We start from the raw sequence: 19,408 nt of genomic DNA on the forward strand, positions 1-19,408 counted from the left end.
TAAAAGTAAAGTCGAAAATCTTTTCTGAAAGAGGAACCGTTCAATTCTCAAAATATCAAAGCCTTTCAAAATGGTTTATCTATACTGAACCAAAGTAGCCTTTCATATTTTATTCCAAACCAGAAACACAAAACCGAAATCAACCATCGGTTCATCTCATTCCAACCACGGCCCTAGGCCCAAACAATCCAACCACAACCAATCCACCACAATCCAACATAGTTCCAGAAGCAAACACAAGTAGGAAGATGCAAACACAAACAAACAGTTATTGCAAGTAGAACAATTAGCAGTTAATCACATAGGCAAACCAAGTACAATATGCATACCCAAACAATGTCACATAGATGCATATGATGCATGCCTGTCCCTAGTGGCTGATGATATCATCTGTCGGTTATAGAGCCAACCCGACAAGTCCTGGTAGCTAACCATTGGACTGTCCCTCTGTTGCGCATCCCCAACTCGAGTTATACTCATCATAAACTTGATCATAAACATGATCCATATCCATCACCCTCACTGGTGAATATTTCGGGGGCGAGCTCATCCGGGACTTTCACAGTGCCCGGCCACACTTACGACATAGGGTCAACAGAGTATCAAGTCTCAACCTGGAGCACGTGGTGGCTAGCCACTGCTACTACCCAGGGAAACCCTCATCTCCGATAGTGGAAGTGCAAACATCACAACTTATCAATATCTCAGCATAAATGCTTTCATTCTCAATCATGGATCAACATCCATCTTAGCCATCCGGCTCACGGTTCAATCCAGAACCAGCCAATATTAATAATCACACACAGCCATTCCGGCTCACGGTTCAATCCAGAACCAGCCAATATTCATATCATTCAAAGCCATTCCGGCTCACAACAAAACAGCACTTCCACATTCAAAATCATCAAATTATGAAATCGGCATTTAAGCCATAAATCATTTTCTCAATCCATTTCACTTTGAAATCAAGTTTCAACTCTTTTCAGCCTTGGCTTTAGAAATCTCGTTTCTCAAATCATCTCAGGCTCATAAGCCAAATTTACTCAAAGTGAGTTCCCTTTTTAAAACAGAGCCACTCTCGGCATTCTCTTTCCAAACTTCCAAACCATGGCAAGTTAAGGATTATTTCAAAGCATTCAAAATCACCCATCCAACAATGGGATTTTATATCAAAAGTTTCTCGGCAGAGTCCCAAGTCTTTAGGGAAGGTCAACCTATATCAATTTCCTTAAAATTCATTAAAACTCTTAAAATCATAGATTTCTCGGTTCAAGTAAATAAAACTGAATTTACTATAAAACCGGCCATACAAAATCACAAGTTCCAACCCGGTCCAAAAATCAACTCATTTGAAACGGAACCGGTTCATTTGAATCAAACCACTTTCAAGTTTCTTTTTAGAACCCATTTTTCTAACTCTTCCAAAATGCCTCAAACTTGATTAATCAATCAAAAGTCTAGGTTCCTTTGAAATCACTAAAAACTCCTTTTTATATTAAAATCAATATTGGAGCATCATTCTTTCCTTTAGTGATTCAAACGGTAAAAATAGTTCAATTCTAAATAAGCCGAACTCAACGTATAAGGTTCATTAAATAAATTAAGCTTGAAAACATAAACATCCTCTTAATAAATCAAATAATACAATTTCTCAAATCTAACCCTTTTTAAATAACTTTTCAAACAAGACTAGGATTTTGCAGAAATTTCGGCAGCACCTCCCCTAAAACTTGGACTTTTGCCACCCGGTTCGGGTCCCAACTAAACCATTTCTCATTCCTTTTCAACAGCTCAAAACCAGAAATCAATTTAAAGCAAGCTAAATCCAACAATCGCCTCAGTGGCGTATCTCAAGGAAATCATTTCAAAATCAACTCAATATCAATCGATATAGCTCATTTCCAAAGCTTTAAAGAAACGGCTCAATAACAAATCATTTGTCCAAAACCAAATCAATTAAAATAAACCATGCTGAATTCAAAAGTGCATTTGACTTTTCACATCATTAAAATAATTGGCTCAAATCAAATCAATCCTCAACGGATTAAACTCAGATTCAAATCTTTAAAGAATCAACTTCAAACATTACATTTCACAAGCCGCACAACAAATTCAGCCAAACCAACATCCATAATCATTCGAGTCAATCAAATAATACATAAGGCAGATACAATCACTAAATACACAATATCTCACATCAGTATCCATATGTAATAATTCCAATACATAAAACATAGTTTTTGGAAAGCGCCCCTACCTCAAAACACAAATTTCATAACCCAAACGCGTCACATAATCCTTTCCGCCTCGACCCGAGATCAACAATCAAAATCCCGGCAGCCAAAACCTCGGTTCCAAACCACTTTCGCAGCAGTCTCAACAACTCTAATCGCAACATACAACAACCAAAACTCAATCGTATAGCAATTAACGCCACAAACCTCAGCGTATGATAACAGAACAGTAACAAAAGGCTTTTCAAATCCAAACGCTTACCAAACCAAAGAAGGAACGGTTGAACCGAAACAGCGGCAGTCTCCAAACCGGTTCGGCGGCAGTCCGGCAGCCACCTCAAGCGGCAGCGATAACCTGAACCATATGCAGTGACAATGAGGTTTCCAGAAACTCAACGAAAGGGAAACCAACTTAAGACCCTTACCGATAGAATTTTCCGGCGACAGCAAAAACAGCCAGCAGCTCCGACGGTGCTCCTGGAAGTCACAGAACCACTCCCGGCGACCCGAATCGCAGAGACGCAGCTCCCTTTTTCGGCAGCGACACCTACAGCGGTCGAAACCCCTTTCTGATGGCGACAGCTCCGGTGACAGAAACGGCTGCTGGACACGGTGGTTGGACTCCCAGCCCATTCTCAAATCTCTCTCTCTCTTGCTCTGCTCCCGAACTCTCTTTCTGGCTCTGCCATACATGACAGCGGCTGACCCTGTAGCAAGGACGACGGTGGCGCAGAGAGGACGACGGCGGCTTCCAGATATGGCGTCTTCTCCCCTCCGGCCATGGCTCGCATCTCCTCCCTCTCCGGATCGCAATTTACAGCGGTGATAGCAGAGCCGTTGGGAGAAACAGCGGCAACAATAGTGCCGCCCTCCACCCGCGCTTGCACTCTTGGCTCGTGGGTCACCATGGACAGCGACGACGGTGCGGCCTCAGGGAACGGCGACGCTTCCCTTCCGCGGGCCCTTTCTCTCTCTCCGTCGCATTTCTCTTCAGCTGGCCTCGATGAAGACAACGACACGGTGACGGGCTCAGTGGCGACGCTCCTTGCGGTTCCGGCGACGAGGATGACGGCGCCTCTCTCTCTCCTCTCTTCCTTCTCCCTGTCGCACGCTATTCCCTCTCTCTTGCTTTTGTTTTGTTTCTTCCATGGAAAAAAGGGGGAAACCGTGTTTGTGTGCCACGGCTGCTACTGGGTTTTTGGGAGAGGGTTTCAGTGGCGGCTGCTAGGGTTAGAGAGGTTAGGGTGTTGAGTGAAATTAGGGTTAGGGGTAAATTGGTAATTTCACTTAAAAATAGAGATAATATAGTAATTAGAAATAAATTCTAATCCAGCAATAATAATGTATAAAAATACTATTTGTTCATCAATTCTTACAAATTACTTTCAATAAAATGTCCAAATCTAAAAATTAGAAATAATATGCTTAATTTCTTCATTTTCCAAAATAGCAGTAATAATATTTAAAATATTACTCATTTAATCAAAATCATGTAAAATCCATATTATTTCATAACTATCAACCTTATACTTTAAATATAGAAAATAATCCAATAATTATAAAATTGGATAATAATCATAACTTATATCAAATCCAATAAATCAAAACTTGCCTTAATTATCTATAATAAAATAATCTCTGAAATTAAGGCTATAAATAACTGTAGGATTTGAGACTTGCTCATAATAAGACTTTTCAAAGATTCTGGGTCTTACATTCTACCCACCTTATAAAAATTTTCGCCCTCGAAAATTGATACAAAACGAAGGAAATTTCATAACAGTTCATTCTTGAACACATTTAAGAAATAAGCAAAAATGTCTCAACATATAAACATATATACGGTTTTCAAATACTTTGATTGTCATGAGTTTAAGGATGTAAAGGTAGGAGTGTGATTGCAAAGCAAACGTTACAAGGTAGGCTCAATGCAAAAGTTAACATGGGTCAACCATGTGATAGAAGGGCAAAGCATTAAAGGCTATAAAACAGGATGGAGTTAAAACGACGTGCTTAACCTCCGCACACTAATCTCATATCAACCTCAAAGTTTCAATTTTCCAACTCCATCAAGCACTTTACAAACCCCAAATTCGATCACAAGCCTGACAACCACAAACCCGTTCGCAAGGAACAAAACACCCACCACTCGTAACGCTGCACACCTACCGTTTCAAATTCCATATACACATATCACGTCTTAAAGAACTAACGCATCGTGTCACTACGTCTATAAGTCGCACGTGATATCAAACAATTCTCGAGTCTACTCAGAAGGATACAAGATTCTAGCAAGGAGAAACGATATCAAGGATAGTACTCATAGATTAGAAAGAATATATCCAATTCCAGACAAACAAGGATGCTCAAGCAATGAAGTTTGCTAGAAATAAATCAATTGACAACTTCAAAGATAACCCTTGGATCAAAGAAGTTCAATAGGATCAACAAGAAAACCAGCGCATCAGTTTGAAACAAACTCAAACTGAGTCGATGAAGTATGAGGTTTACAGAAGAGAATATTTCAAACCCAAGACAAAGCTCACAGAACTCAAGAGCACGATTACAAATACTTTCGAATACATTGTTTTTAAAAGAATCGAAAACTTGCAAGAAGGTCGCCTCGCAGTTTAAAAGAAGGTTAAGTGGTGCGCGAAATTGTGAACAATACTTTTCACAACTCTCATAATCCCTGGTCATGAACTCCAAAAACTTGGTAGTTCAATTCCATGGCATTACACAACTTCGCACAACTAACCAGCAAGTGCATTGGGTCGTCCAAGTAATACCTTACGTGAGTAAGGGTCGATCCCACGGAGATTGTTAGTATGAAGCAAGCTATGGTCATCTTGCAAATCTTAGTCAGGCAGACTCAAATGTATATGGTGATGAACGAAAATAGCATAAAAGATAAAGATAGAGATACTTATGTAATTCATTGGTAGGAACTTCAGATAAGCGCATGAAGATGCCTTCCCTTCCGTCTCTCTGCTTTCCTACTGTCTTCAACCAATCCTTCTTACTCCTTTCCATGGCAAGCTCGTGTAGGGTTTCACCGTTGTCAATGGCTACCTCCCATCCTCTCAGTGAAAGCGATTGCATTTGCTCTGTCACAGCATAGCGGAATTCAGCTGTCGGTTCTCGGTCAGGCCGAAATAATATCCATCGATACTTTTGCGTCTGTCACTAACGCCCCGCCTGCTAGGAGTTTGAAGCACGTCACAGTCATTCAGTCATTGAATCCTACTCAGAATACCACAGACAAGGTTAGACCTTCCGGATTCTCTTGAATGCTGCCATCAGTTCTCGCCTATACCACGAAGACTCTGATCTCACGGAATGGTTGGCTCGTTTGTCAGGCGAGCACTCGGTTGTCAGGCGATCAACCATGCATCGTGCAATCAGGAATCCAAGAGATATTCACTAGAGCCTTGGTTGCTTGTAGAACAAGAGTGGTTGTCAGTCACCTTGTTCATAAGTGAGAATGATGATGAGTGTCACGGATCATCACATTCATCAAGTTGAAGAACAAGTGATATCTTAGAACAAGAACAAGCGGAATTGAATAGAAGAACAATAGTAATTGCATTAATACTCGAGGTACAGCAGAGCTCCACACCTTAATCTATGGTGTGTAGAAACTCCACCGTTGAAAATACATAAGCATAAGGTCTAGGCATGGCCGAATGGCCAGCCTCCCAATGATCTAAGATAGCATAAAACGAAGATAGCTACCAAAGTCTCTAATACAATAGTAAAAGGTCCTACTTATAGATAACTAGTAGCCTAAGGTTTACAGAAATGAGTAAATGACATAAAAATCCACTTCCGGGCCCACTTGGTGTGTGCTTGGGCTGAGCAATGAAGCAATTTCGTGTAGAGACTCTTCTTGGAGTTAAACGCCAGCTTTTATGCCAGTTTGGGCGTTTAACTCCCATTTGGGTGCCAGTTCCAGCGTTTAACGCTGGGATTTCTTGAGGTGACTTTGAACGCCGGTTTGGGCCATCAAATCTTGGGCAAAGTATGAACTATCAAATATTGCTGGAAAGCCCAGGATGTCTACTTTCCAACGCCGTTGAGAGCGCGCCAATTGGGCTTCTGTAGCTCCAGAAAATCCACTTCGAGTGCAGGGAGGTCAGAATCCAACAGCATCTGCAGTCCTTTTCAGTCTCTGAATCAGATTTTTGCTCAGAACCTTCAATTTCAGCCAGAAAATACCTGAAATCACAGAAAAACACACAAACTCATAGTAAAGTCCAGAAAAGTGAATTTTAACTAAAAACTAATAAAAATATACTAAAAACTCAACTAAAACTACCAAAAATATACTAAAAACAATGCCAAAAAGTGTATAAATTATCCGCTCATCACAACACCAAACTTAAATTGTTGCTTGTCCTCAAGCAACTGAAAATCAAATAGGATAAAAAGAAGAGAATATGCAATGAATTCCAAAAACATCTATGAAGATCAGTATTAATTAGATGAGCGGGGCTTTCAGCTTTTTGCCTCTGAACAGTTTTGGCATCTCACTCTATCCTTTGAAATTCAGAATGGTTGGCTTCTTTAGGAACTCAGAATCCAGATAGTGTTATTGATTCTCCTAGTTAAGTATGATGATTCTTGAACACAGCTACTTTATGAGTCTTGGCCGTGGCCCAAAGCACTCTGTCTTCCAGTATTACCACCGGATACATACATGCCACAGACACATAATTGGGTGAACCTTTTCAGATTGTGACTCAGCTTTGCTAAAGTCCCCAATTAGAGGTGTCCAGGGTTCTTAAGCACACTCTTTTTGCCTTGGATCACAACTTTATTCTTTCTTTTTCTCTTTCCTTTTTTTTCGTTTTTTTTTGTTTTTTTTTCGCCTCTTTTTTTTTTTGTATTCACTGCTTTTTCTTGCTTCAAGAATCATTTTTTTATGATTTTTCAGATCCTCAGTAACATGTCTCCTTTTTCATCATTCTTTCAAGAGCCAACCTTCATGAACCACAAATTCAAGATACATATGCACTGTTTAAGCATACATTCAGAGAACAAGAGTCTTGCCACCACATCAAAATAATTAAACTATTATAAAATTCAAAATTCATGCAATTCTTTCCTTTTTTCTCAATTAAGCACGTTTTTATTCAAGAAAGGTGATGGATTCATAGGACATTCATAACTTTAAGGCATAGACACTAAGACACTAATGATCACAAGACACAAACATGGATAAACATAAGCATAAAATTCGAAAAACAGAAGAATAAAGAACAAGGAAATTAAAGAACGGGTCCACCTTAGTGATGGCGGCTCTTTCTTTCTCTTGAAGATCCTATGGAGTGCTTGAGCTCCTCAATGTCTCTTCCTTGTCTTTGTTGCTCCTCCCTCATGATTCTTTGGTCTTCTCTAATTTCATGGAGGATGATGGAGTGTTCTTGATGCTCCACCCTTAGTTGTCCCATGTTGGAACTCAATTCTCCTAGGGAGGTGTTCAGTTGCTCCCAATAGTTTTGTGGAGGAAGGTGCATCCCTTGAGGTATCTCAGGGATCTCATGATGAGAGGGGTCTCTTGTGTGCTCCATCCTTTTCTTAGTGATGGGCTTGTCCTCATCAATGGGGGTGTCTCCTTCTATGTCAACTCCAACTGAATAACAGAGGTGACAAATGAGATGAGGAAAGGCTAGCCTTGCCAAGGTGGAAGACTTGTCCGCCACTTTATAGAGTTCTTGGGCTATAACCTCATGAACTTCCACTTCTTCTCCAATCATAATGCTATGAATCATGATGGCCTGGTCTAGAGTAACTTCGGACCGGTTGCTAGTGGGAATGATTGAGCGTTGGATGAACTCCAACCATCCTCTAGCCACGGGTTTGAGGTCATGCCTTCTCAATTGAACCGGCTTGCCTCTTGAGTCTCTCTTCCATTGTGCGCCCTCTTCACATATGACTGTGAGGACTTGGTCCAACCTTTGATCAAAGTTGACCCTTCTTGTGTAAGGATGTTCATCTCCTTGCATCATAGGCAAGTTGAACGCTACCCTCACGCTTTCCGAACTGAAATCCAAGTATTTCCCCCGAACCATAGTAAGATAATTCTTTGGATCCGGGTTCATACTTTGATCATGGTTCTTTGTGATCCATGCATTGGCATAGAACTCTTGAACCATCAAGATTCCGACTTGTTGAATGGGGTTGGTAAGTACTTCCCAACCTCTTCTTCGGATCTCATGGCGGATCTCCGGATATTCACCCTTTTTGAGTGAAAAGGGGACCTCGGGGATCACCTTCTTCAAGGCCACAACTTCATAGAAGTGGTCTTGATGCACCCTTGAGATGAATCTATCCATCTCCCATGACTCGGAGGTGGAAGCTTTTGCCTTCCCTTTCCTCTTTCTAGAGGTTTCTCCGGCCTTGGATGCCATAAATGGTTATGGAAAACGAAAAAGCAACGCTTTTACCACACCAAACTTAAAAGGTTTGCTCGTCCTCGAGCAAAAGAAGAAAGAAGAGAGTAGAAGAAGAAGAAATGAGGGAGAAAGGGATGGCTTTGTATTCGGCCAAAGAAGGGGAGAAGTGGTGTTTAGGTTGTGTGAAAATGAAGGAATGAAGAAGGGTATTTATAGGAGAGAGGGGAGATGGAGTTCGGCCATTATGGGTGGGTTTGGGAGGGAAAGTGGTTTGAATTTGAAGGGAGAGGTTGGTGGGGTTTTGTGAAGGATGGATGTGAGTGGTGAAGAGAAAGATGGGATTTGATAGGTGAAGGGTTTTTTGGGGAAGAGGTATTGAGGTGATTGGTGAATGGGGGAAGAAGAGAGAGGGTGGTGGTGGGGTTGGTGGGGGTCCTGTGGGGTCCACAGATCCTGTGGTGTCAAGGAAAAGTCATCCCTGCACCAAATGTTGCTCAAAATCACGTTTTGAGCCATTTCTGGCGTTAAACGCCGGGCTGGTGCCCATTCCTGGCGTTTAACGCCAGGTTCTTGCCCTTTTCTGGCGTTTAACGCCAGTCTGGTGCCCCTTTTTGGCGTTAAACGCCCAGAATGGTACCAGACTGGGCGTTAAACGCCCAACAGCTAACCTCACTGGCGTTTAAACGCCAGCAACATCTTCCTCCAGGGTGTGCTGTTTTTCTTCCTGTTTTTCATTTTGTTTTTGCTTTTTTCATTGATTTTGTGACTTCTCATGATCATCAACCTACAAAAAAAAAATAAAATAACAAAAGGAAATAGTTAATTATAAAACATTGGGTTGCCTCCCAACAAGCGCTTCTTTAATGTCATTAGCTTGACAGAGGACTCTCATGGAGCCTCACAGATACTCAGAGCCATGTTGGAACCTCCCAACACCAAACTTAGAGTTTGAATGTGGGGGTTCAACACCAAACTTAAAGTTTGGTTGTGGCCTCCCAACACCAAACTTAGAGTTTGACTGTGGAGGCTCTGTTTGGCTCTGTTTTGAGAGAAGCTCTTCATGCTTCTTCTCCATGGTGATAGAGGGATATCCTTGAGCCTTAAATACAAAGGATTCTTCATTCACTTGAATGATTAACTCTCCTCTATCAACATCAATCACAGCCTTTGCTGTGGCTAGGAAGGGTCTGCCAAGGATGATGGTTTCATCCATGCACTTCCCAGTCTCTAGGACTATGAAATCAGTAGGGATGTAATGGTCTTCAACTTTTACCAGAACATCCTCTACAAGTCCATGAGCTTGTTTTCTTGAGTTGTCTGCCATCTCTAGTGAGATTTTTGCAGCTTGCACCTCAAAGATCCCTAGCTTCTCCATTACAGAGAGGGGCATGAGGTTTACACTTGACCCTAAGTCACACAAGGCCTTCTTGAAGGTCATGGTGCCTATGGTATAAGGTATGGAAAACTTCCCAGGATCTTGTCTCTTTTGAGGTAATTTCTGCCTCGACAAGTCATCCAGTTCTTTGGTGAGCAAAGGAGGTTCATCTTCCCAAGTCTCATTTCCAAATAACTTGTCATTTAGCTTCATGATTGCTCCAAGGTATTTAGCAACTTGCTCTTCAGTGACATACTCATCCTCTTCAGAGGAAGAATACTCATCAGAGCTCATGAATGGCAGAAGTAATTCCAATGGAATCTCTATGGTCTCATTTTGAGCCTCAGATTCCCATGGTTCCTCATTGGGGAACTCAGAGGAGGTTGGTGCACGCCCATTGAGGTCTTTCTCAGTGGCGTCCACCTCCTCTCTTTCCTCTCCATATTCGGCCATGGTTATGGCCTTGCACTCTCCTTTTGGATTTTCTTCTGTATTACTTGGGAGAGTACTAGGAGGGAGTTCAGTAATTTTCTTGCTCAGCTGACCCACTTGTCCTTCCAAATTTCTGATGGAGGACCTTGTTTCAGTCATGAAACTTTGAGTGGTTTTGATCAGATCAGAGACCATGGTTGCTAAGTCAGAGGGGTTCTGCTTAGAATTCTCTGTCTGTTGCTGAGAAGATGATGGAAAAGGTTTGCCATTGCTAAACCTGTTTCTTCCACCATTATTGTTATTGAAACCTTGTTGAGGTCTCTCTTGATTCTTCCATGAGAAATTTGGATGATTTCTCCATGAAGAATTATAGGTGTTTCCATAGGGCTCTCCTAGGTAATTCACCTCTTCCATTGAAGGGTTCTCAGGATCATAAGCTTCTTCCTCAGATGAAGCATCCTTAGTACTGCCAGGTGCTTTTTGCATTCCAGACAGACTTTGAGAAATCAAATTGACTTGTTGAGTCAATATCTTATTCTGAGCCAGTATGGCATTCAGAGTATCAATCTCAAGAACTCCTTTCTTCTGACTTGTCCCATTATTCACAGGATTCCTTTCAGAAGTGTACATGAATTGGTTATTTGCAACCATCTCAATTAGTTTCTGAGCCTCTATAGGCGTCTTCTTCAGATGAAGAGATCCTCCAGCAGAGCTGTCCAAAGACATCTTGGATAGTTCAGAGAGACCATCATAGAAAATACCTATGATGCTCCATTCAGAAAGCATGTCCGAGGGACATTTTCTGATCAATTGTTTGTATCTTTCCCAAGCTTCATAGAGGGATTCTCCATCCTTCTGTCTGAAGGTTTGGACTTCCACTCTAAGCTTACTCCATTTTTGAGGTGGAAAGAACTTTGCCAAGAAGGCATTGACTAGCTTTTCCCAAGAGTCCAGGCTATCTTTAGGTTGTGAGTCCAACCATATTCTAGCTCTGTCTCTTACAGCAAAAGGGAATAGCATCAGTCTGTAGACCTCAGGGTCAACCCCATTAGTCTTGACTGTGTCACAGATTTGCAAGAACTCAGCTAAAAACTGATGAGGATCTTCCATTGGAAGTCCATGGAACTTGCAATTCTGTTGCATTAGAGAAAATAATTGAGGCTTAAGCTCAAAGTTGTTTTCTCCAATGGCAGGGATAGAGATGCTTCTCCCATAGAAGTTGGGAGTAGGTGCAGTAAAGTCACCCAGCACCTTCCTTGCATTGTTTGCATTGTTGTTGTTTTCGGCTGCCATGTGTTCTTCTTCTTTGAAGAATTCGGTCAGGTCCTCTAAAGAGAGTTGTGCTTTGGCTTCTCTTAGCTTTCTCTTCAAGGTCCTTTCAGGTTCAGGGTCAGCTTCAACAAGAATGCCTTTGTCTCTGCTCCTGCTCATATGAAAGAGAAGAGAACAAGAAGATGTGGAATCCTCTATGTCACAGTATAGAGATTCCTTGAGGTGCCAGAGGAAACGAAAAATAGAAGAAGGAGGTAGAAGAATTCGAACTTGATTAGATAGAGTTCGAATTGTGCATTAAGAAGGAGTGGTACTCCATAAATAGAAGGATGTGGGAAGAGGGGAAGAGAATTTTCGAAAATTAAGTTAAAGAAATTGAAAACATTTTGAAAAATACTAATTAATTTTCGAAAATAAGAGTGGGAAAGAAATCAAGTGATTTTTGAAAAAGATTTTGAAATTAGAAGTTAAAAAGATTTGATTGAAAACTGATTTTGAAAAAGATGTGATTAAAGAGATAGGATTGAAAAGATTTGATTTAAAAACAATTTTAAAAGATATGTTTTGAAAATAATTTTTTAAAAGATTTGATTTTGAAAATCAATGACTTGTCTAACAAGAAAAGATATGATTCAAACATTAAACCTTCCTCAACAGAAAAGGCAACATATTTGAGATGTTCAATCAAATCATTAATTGTTAGTAAGTATCTTTGAAAAAGGAAAGGAATTGATTTTGAAAACATTTGATTGAAAATATATGATTTGAAAAAGATTTGATTTTGAAAAGTTTAGAAAACTTGAAAAAAAATGATTTGAAAAACAAAATCTTTCCCCTTTGCCATCCTGGCGTTAAACGCCCAGAATGGCCTCCATTCTGGCGTTTAACGCCCAAAATGCTACCTCTTTGGGCGTTAAACGCCCAACCAGGTACCCTGGCTGGCGTTTAAACGCCAGTCTGTCTTCTTCACTGGGCATTTTTGAATGCTCAGCTTTTTCTGTATAATTCCTCTGCAGCATGTTCTGAATCTTCAATTCTTTGTATTATTGACTTGAAAAGACACAACTTAGAAATATTTTTGGATTTTTAATAATCAAAATGCAACAGGAATGAAATAACAATGCATGCAAGACACCAAACTTAGCAGTTTGTATACTACTGACACTATATGAGACACATAAACACTCAAGCCAAAAGAATTCAAAGATCAGAGTAAGAAATCATCAAGAATTACTTGAAGATCCTTAAGATACATGAATGAATGTATGCAATTGACACCAAACTTAAGATGAGACTAGTGTCTCAACAAGGAACATAACATATTTTTGGTTTTTATGAAATTTTTTGAAAATTTTTTTGTGTTTTTCGAAAATTAAGTGGAAAAAGATATCAAAATTCTTAATGAGAATTCCAGGAATCAGTGCAATGCTAGTCTAAGACTCCGGTCCAGGAATTAGACATGGCTTCACAGCCAGCCAAGCTTTCAAAGAAAGCTTTGGTCCAAAACACTAGACATGGCCAAAGGCCAGCCAAGCCTTAGCAGATCACTGCTCCAAAAGCAAGATTGATAAAAATCAACAAGCTCTCGTGATGATAAGTTGAAACCTCGGTCCAATGAGATTAGACATGGCTTCCCAGCCAGCCAGATTTCAACAAATCATCATGAAACTCTAGAATTCGTCTTCAAGAATTTCGAAAAAAAAAAATACCTAATCTAAGCAACAAGATGTACCGTCAGTTGTCCAAACTGAACAATCCCTGGCATTGTTACCAAAAGCTTGCTCAAAACTTGAACAATCCCCGGCAACGGCGCCAAAAACTTGGTGCGCGAAATTGTGAACAATACTTTTCACAACTCTCATAATCCCTGGTCATGAACTCCAAAAACTTGGTAGTTCAATTCCATGGCATTACACAACTTCGCACAACTAACCAGCAAGTGCACTGGGTCGTCCAAGTAATACCTTACGTGAGTAAGGGTCGATCCCACGGAGATTGTTAGTATGAAGCAAGCTATGGTCATCTTGCAAATCTTAGTCAGGCAGACTCAAATGTATATGGTGATGAACGAAAATAGCATAAAAGATAAAGATAGAGATACTTATGTAATTCATTGGTAGGAACTTCAGATAAGCGCATGAAGATGCCTTCCCTTCCGTCTCTCTGCTTTCCTACTGTCTTCATCCAATCCTTCTTACTCCTTTCCATGGCAAGCTCGTGTAGGGTTTCACCATTGTCAATGGCTACCTCCCATCCTCTCAGTGAAAGCGATTGCATATGCTCTATCACAGCATAGCGGAATTCAGCTGTCGGTTCTCGGTCAGGCCGGAATAATATCCATCGATACTTTTGCGTCTGTCACTAACGCCCCGCCTGCTAGGAGTTTGAAGCACGTCACAGTCATTCAGTCATTGAATCCTACTCAGAATACCACAGACAAGGTTAGACCTTCCGGATTCTCTTGAATGCTGCCATCAGTTCTCGCCTATACCACGAAGACTCTGATCTCACGGAATGGTTGGCTCGTTTGTCAGGCGAGCACTCGGTTGTCAGGCAATCAACCATGCATCGTGCAATCAGGAATCCAAGAGATATTCACTAGAGCCTTGGTTGCTTGTAGAACAAGAGTGGTTGTCAGTCACCTTGTTCATAAGTGAGAATGATGATGAGTGTCACGGATCATCACATTCATCAAGTTGAAGAACAAGTGATATCTTAGAACAAGAACAAGCGGAATTGAATGGAAGAACAATAGTAATTGCATTAATACTCGAGGTACAGCAGAGCTCCACACCTTAATCTATGGTGTGTAGAAACTCCACCGTTGAAAATACATAAGCATAAGGTCTAGGCATGGCCGAATGGCCAGCCTCCCAATGATCTAAGATAGCATAAACGAAGATAGCTACCAAAGTCTCTAATACAATAGTAAAAGGTCCTACTTATAGATAACTAGTAGCCTAAGGTTTACAGAAATGAGTAAATGACATAAAAATCCACTTCCGGGCCCACTTGGTGTGTGCTTGGGCTGAGCAATGAAGCAATTTCGTGTAGAGACTCTTCTTGGAGTTAAACGCCAGCTTTTATGCCAGTTTGGGCGTTTAACTCCCATTTGGGTGCCAGTTCCAGCGTTTAACGCTGGGATTTCTTGAGGTGACTTTGAACGCCGGTTTGGGCCATCAAATCTTGGGCAAAGTATGGACTATCATATATTGCTGGAAAGCCCAGGATGTCTACTTTCCAACGCCGTTGAGAGCGCGCCAATTGGGCTTCTGTAGCTCCAGAAAATCCACTTCGAGTGCAGGGAGGTCAGAATCCAACAGCATCTGCAGTCCTTTTCAGTCTCTGAATCAGATTTTTGCTCAGAACCTTCAATTTCAGCCAGAAAATACCTGAAATCACAGAAAAACACACAAACTCATAGTAAAGTCCAGAAAAGTGAATTTTAACTAAAAACTAATAAAAATATACTAAAAACTCAACTAAAACTACCAAAAACATACTAAAAACAATGCCAAAAAGTGTATAAATTATCCGCTCATCATTAAGCAATAAACATCCTTCAAAAGAGTAACAAAAACATAAATGTGGCTTTGCTTTAATGCAATTTCATGTTGAAACAGATCATGTAGAATTTTAAAACAAACTGTACACAGGTTTTGGCTAAGAGCAAAAGTATTTCCTCAACTATTTTGGAAGATAGTTAGGTGTACAATCTTAATCAAAAGCAATCATAAAACTTGGAAGAGAAATCAAATGCTCGTTCAAAAATCCTCAAAATCCATATTCAAACAAGCGTGTATAACATTTATAGCGAGAACAAAAGAGGAAGTTAAACTCTTTTTAGAAAAGAAATCCCGAGGTAAAAATTTTGCTTACAATCTGGTAAGGAAACAAGCGGTGTGTTACAAACAAACAGGTTTCCATTAAACAAGGAAACTTTTTAGAACCTCATTTAAAATAGCGCATGTCAATTTTAAAACAATTTTGTCAAAAATCGAACAATGGTTTCAATCTCAATCAAGCAATAGAAAATAAATTCCGTTTAGAATTTCTTCAAAGAGTATTCAAAACTTCTTTAAAAGTTCAAAAACAAGACTCACAAGTGTTCTTGAAATCATCATCTCACAATAATAGTCAAGAAGATTAGAACGTACTTGAAAAGGAGTCAAGTCATCCAAGAAAGGGTCTTAAATCAAAGTAGTCCAAATAAGATCCACTAGGCATGAGACACCAAACAAGCTTTCAATTGATTCAAAAGAATACAAAAGTTATAGGAAAAGACACCCCAATCATTAGTAATTTCTCAAGGATAAATCTTTGACTAAAAACTCTTGTAAAGAAAATGAGAGGATAAACGATGCACTATTTTGAAACGAATCAAACTAACTCACATAAGAATGAGATTCACAAGGCTGGAAAAGCCAAGATCAATGATAATGTTCACAAATTGTAAGAGATTAGTTAAAAATAAAGTCAAGTATGACATTCATAGAGATGGAAGGTTTAATAGAGAATTTAGTCCGTTCATAGGAAGAAAGCTATGAGTCCAACACTTTCAAAAGAACAACAATGGTATAAACCATATAGCATGCTAAATCAACTCAATTCAAAATAAGTTAAGTAAAGCTTATCAAATGAGACTCAACTGGGATAAAAGTGAAAAAGCTTTCCTTTCCAAAATTTTGAAAAATATCCAAATACCTAATCAAATGAAAATGTGCATTGGAACTATAGTAAAATTACTAGAAAGTCAATTTATAATTTTAAAGTAAATGCAGTTCCGTAAACCAGTAAAAGTACAAGCGAGGTATTAGAAATAAATAGTTGTCAAACTGTGTAAGAAATCTTCAAGTTTCATATATAGATAAGTATACATCTATTCAACAGCAATTTTCATAAAAGTCTCAAAACTAGCTGTAATCACTGTCAAATAAGAGGAAAAACCGAATCAACAATTTCTATAAGAATGGACTCGGAATCCGGACTTAAAAAGGCACAGTGCATTAAGACAAGTTCAAAGCTATATCAAAGGATACGTGAATCAAAAAGAACTCAAACAGAGAAAGATAGATACAACAAGGATCTCAAACAAGCATATGCACTTAGGATCAAACAAGAATGCATATGATTAAGGGAATAGAGTAGAAATATCAAACTACTTTTCAAAAGGAGTAGCAAACAAGAATTTCAAGTTAGGACATGAAAGAACAGGTCGACTCGAACAAAATCCAAAACACACAACTGAATAGCCTCGAGAAATAGTTTCCAACGTTCCCAAAACCCGCGATTCGCTTTGCTCAAAACTCGTATATCGCCTATGATAACCCATTAGTGCTTTCATAGACATAATTCACTAGTATTAAGCCGGCCAAACTTAATACCAAGAATTATGCAATGCAAGACTAACGGCGTTAATCAATAGACCGTCATGTGCATAAAGCTCTAATTCTCATCATTCGACAAGACCTAATACATGACAAACGCTCAGAGCATGCAATTGAAGCATAGTCAGTCCATTCCTCAGGCTCTACAGGAAGAACTGCTCTGATACCATAATGTAACACCCTAACTACCAAAGCTCACGCTTCCGGCTGCGCAACTCTGATAGTTCGGATATTACGACGACACTTATACTATTTAATACTAACATATGAGCCTGTTTAAAACTTTAAACCGCAAATACCGTTCCCAAAAATACTTTCGTTCGATAACGTACATCCAAAGAAACCATACAACTTACAAAAACTCATAAAGAGTACATCCATATATATACATACATATATATAAATAATATTACAGACATTAACCAATACAATTCCTATCCCTCTTATAGAATATATCAAGATAAAGGCGAGGGTACAATAATTAATAATCTAAAGCAATACAGAACATCACAACAATAACTAAATAAATTCTTCGTAACTTCTGCGCCCATATCCTGAAAGGGGAAAAATGTAAGGGGTGAGAACATCATCCTCGAAAGGGTTCTCAGTAGAGGGTTTTTGGGAATTACTGTAATAGGATACATGAAGATAAACCGCACCAGTGATTAATAACCGACTTATGCCTCTTTTCAAAAACAACAGTTTACAATAAAAGTAAAGTCGAAAATCTTTTCTGAAAGAGGAACCGTTCAATTCTCAAAATATCAAAGCCTTTCAAAATGGTTTATCTATACTGAACCAAAGTAGCCTTTCATATTTTATTCCAAACCAGAAACACAAAACCGAAATCAACCATCGGTTCATCTCATTCCAACCACGGCCCTAGGCCCAAACAATCCAACCACAACCAATCCACCACAATCCAACATAGTTCCAGAAGCAAACACAAGTAGGAAGATGCAAACACAAACAAACAGTTATTGCAAGTAGAACAATTAGCAGTTAATCACATAGGTAAACCAAGTACAATATGCATACCCAAACAATGTCACATAGATGCATATGATGCATGCCTGTCCCTAGTGGCTGATGATATCATCTGTCGGTTATAGAGCCAACCCGACAAGTCCTGGTAGCTAACCATTGGACTGTCCCTCTGTTGCGCATCCCCAACTCGAGTTATACTCATCATAAACTTGATCATAAACATGATCCATATCCATCACCCTCACTGGTGAATATTTCGGGGGCGAGCTCATCCGGGACTTTCACAGTGCCCGGCCACACTTACGACATAGGGTCAACAGAGTATCAAGTCTCAACCTGGAGCACGTGGTGGCTAGCCACTGCTACTACCCAGGGAAACCCTCATCTCCGATAGTGGAAGTGCAAACATCACAACTTATCAATATCTCAGCATAAATGCTTTCATTCTCAATCATGGATCAACATCCATCTTAGCCATCCGGCTCACGGTTCAATCCAGAACCAGCCAATATTAATAATCACACACAGCCATTCCGGCTCACGGTTCAATCCAGAACCAGCCAATATTCATATCATTCAAAGCCATTCCGGCTCACAACAAAACAGCACTTCCACATTCAAAATCATCAAATTATGAAATCGGCATTTAAGCCATAAATCATTTTCTCAATCCATTTCACTTTGAAATCAAGTTTCAACTCTTTTCAGCCTTGGCTTTAGAAATCTCGTTTCTCAAATCATCTCAGGCTCATAAGCCAAATTTACTCAAAGTGAGTTCCCTTTTTAAAACAGAGCCACTCTCGGCATTCTCTTTCCAAACTTCCAAACCATGGCAAGTTAAGGATTATTTCAAAGCATTCAAAATCACCCATCCAACAATGGGATTTTATATCAAAAGTTTCTCGGCAGAGTCCCAAGTCTTTAGGGAAGGTCAACCTATATCAATTTCCTTAAAATTCATTAAAACTCTTAAAATCATAGATTTCTCGGTTCAAGTAAATAAAACTGAATTTACTATAAAACCGGCCATACAAAATCACAAGTTCCAACCCGGTCCAAAAATCAACTCATTTGAAACGGAACCGGTTCATTTGAATCAAACCACTTTCAAGTTTCTTTTTAGAACCCATTTTTCTAACTCTTCCAAAATGCCTCAAACTTGATTAATCAATCAAAAGTCTAGGTTCCTTTGAAATCACTAAAAACTCCTTTTTATATTAAAATCAATATTGGAGCATCATTCTTTCCTTTAGTGATTCAAACGGTAAAAATAGTTCAATTCTAAATAAGCCGAACTCAACGTATAAGGTTCATTAAATAAAT

The 19,408-nt window shown here is 39.6% G+C and overlaps 1 non-coding gene across 1 annotated transcript; it reads left to right on the forward strand.

The window, feature by feature from the left end:
- The first annotated feature begins 11,219 nt into the window (after nucleotides 1-11,219).
- Nucleotides 11,220-11,327, forward strand: LOC130959271 (small nucleolar RNA R71). The gene has a single exon (XR_009078364.1). It is a non-coding gene; the product is annotated as a small nucleolar RNA R71 (small nucleolar RNA).
- The last annotated feature ends 8,081 nt before the right edge of the window (nucleotides 11,328-19,408 follow it).

This window comes from Arachis stenosperma, chromosome 10 (genome assembly GCF_014773155.1).
Source record: "Arachis stenosperma cultivar V10309 chromosome 10, arast.V10309.gnm1.PFL2, whole genome shotgun sequence".
Classification (NCBI taxonomy): Eukaryota; Viridiplantae; Streptophyta; class Magnoliopsida; order Fabales; family Fabaceae; genus Arachis; species Arachis stenosperma.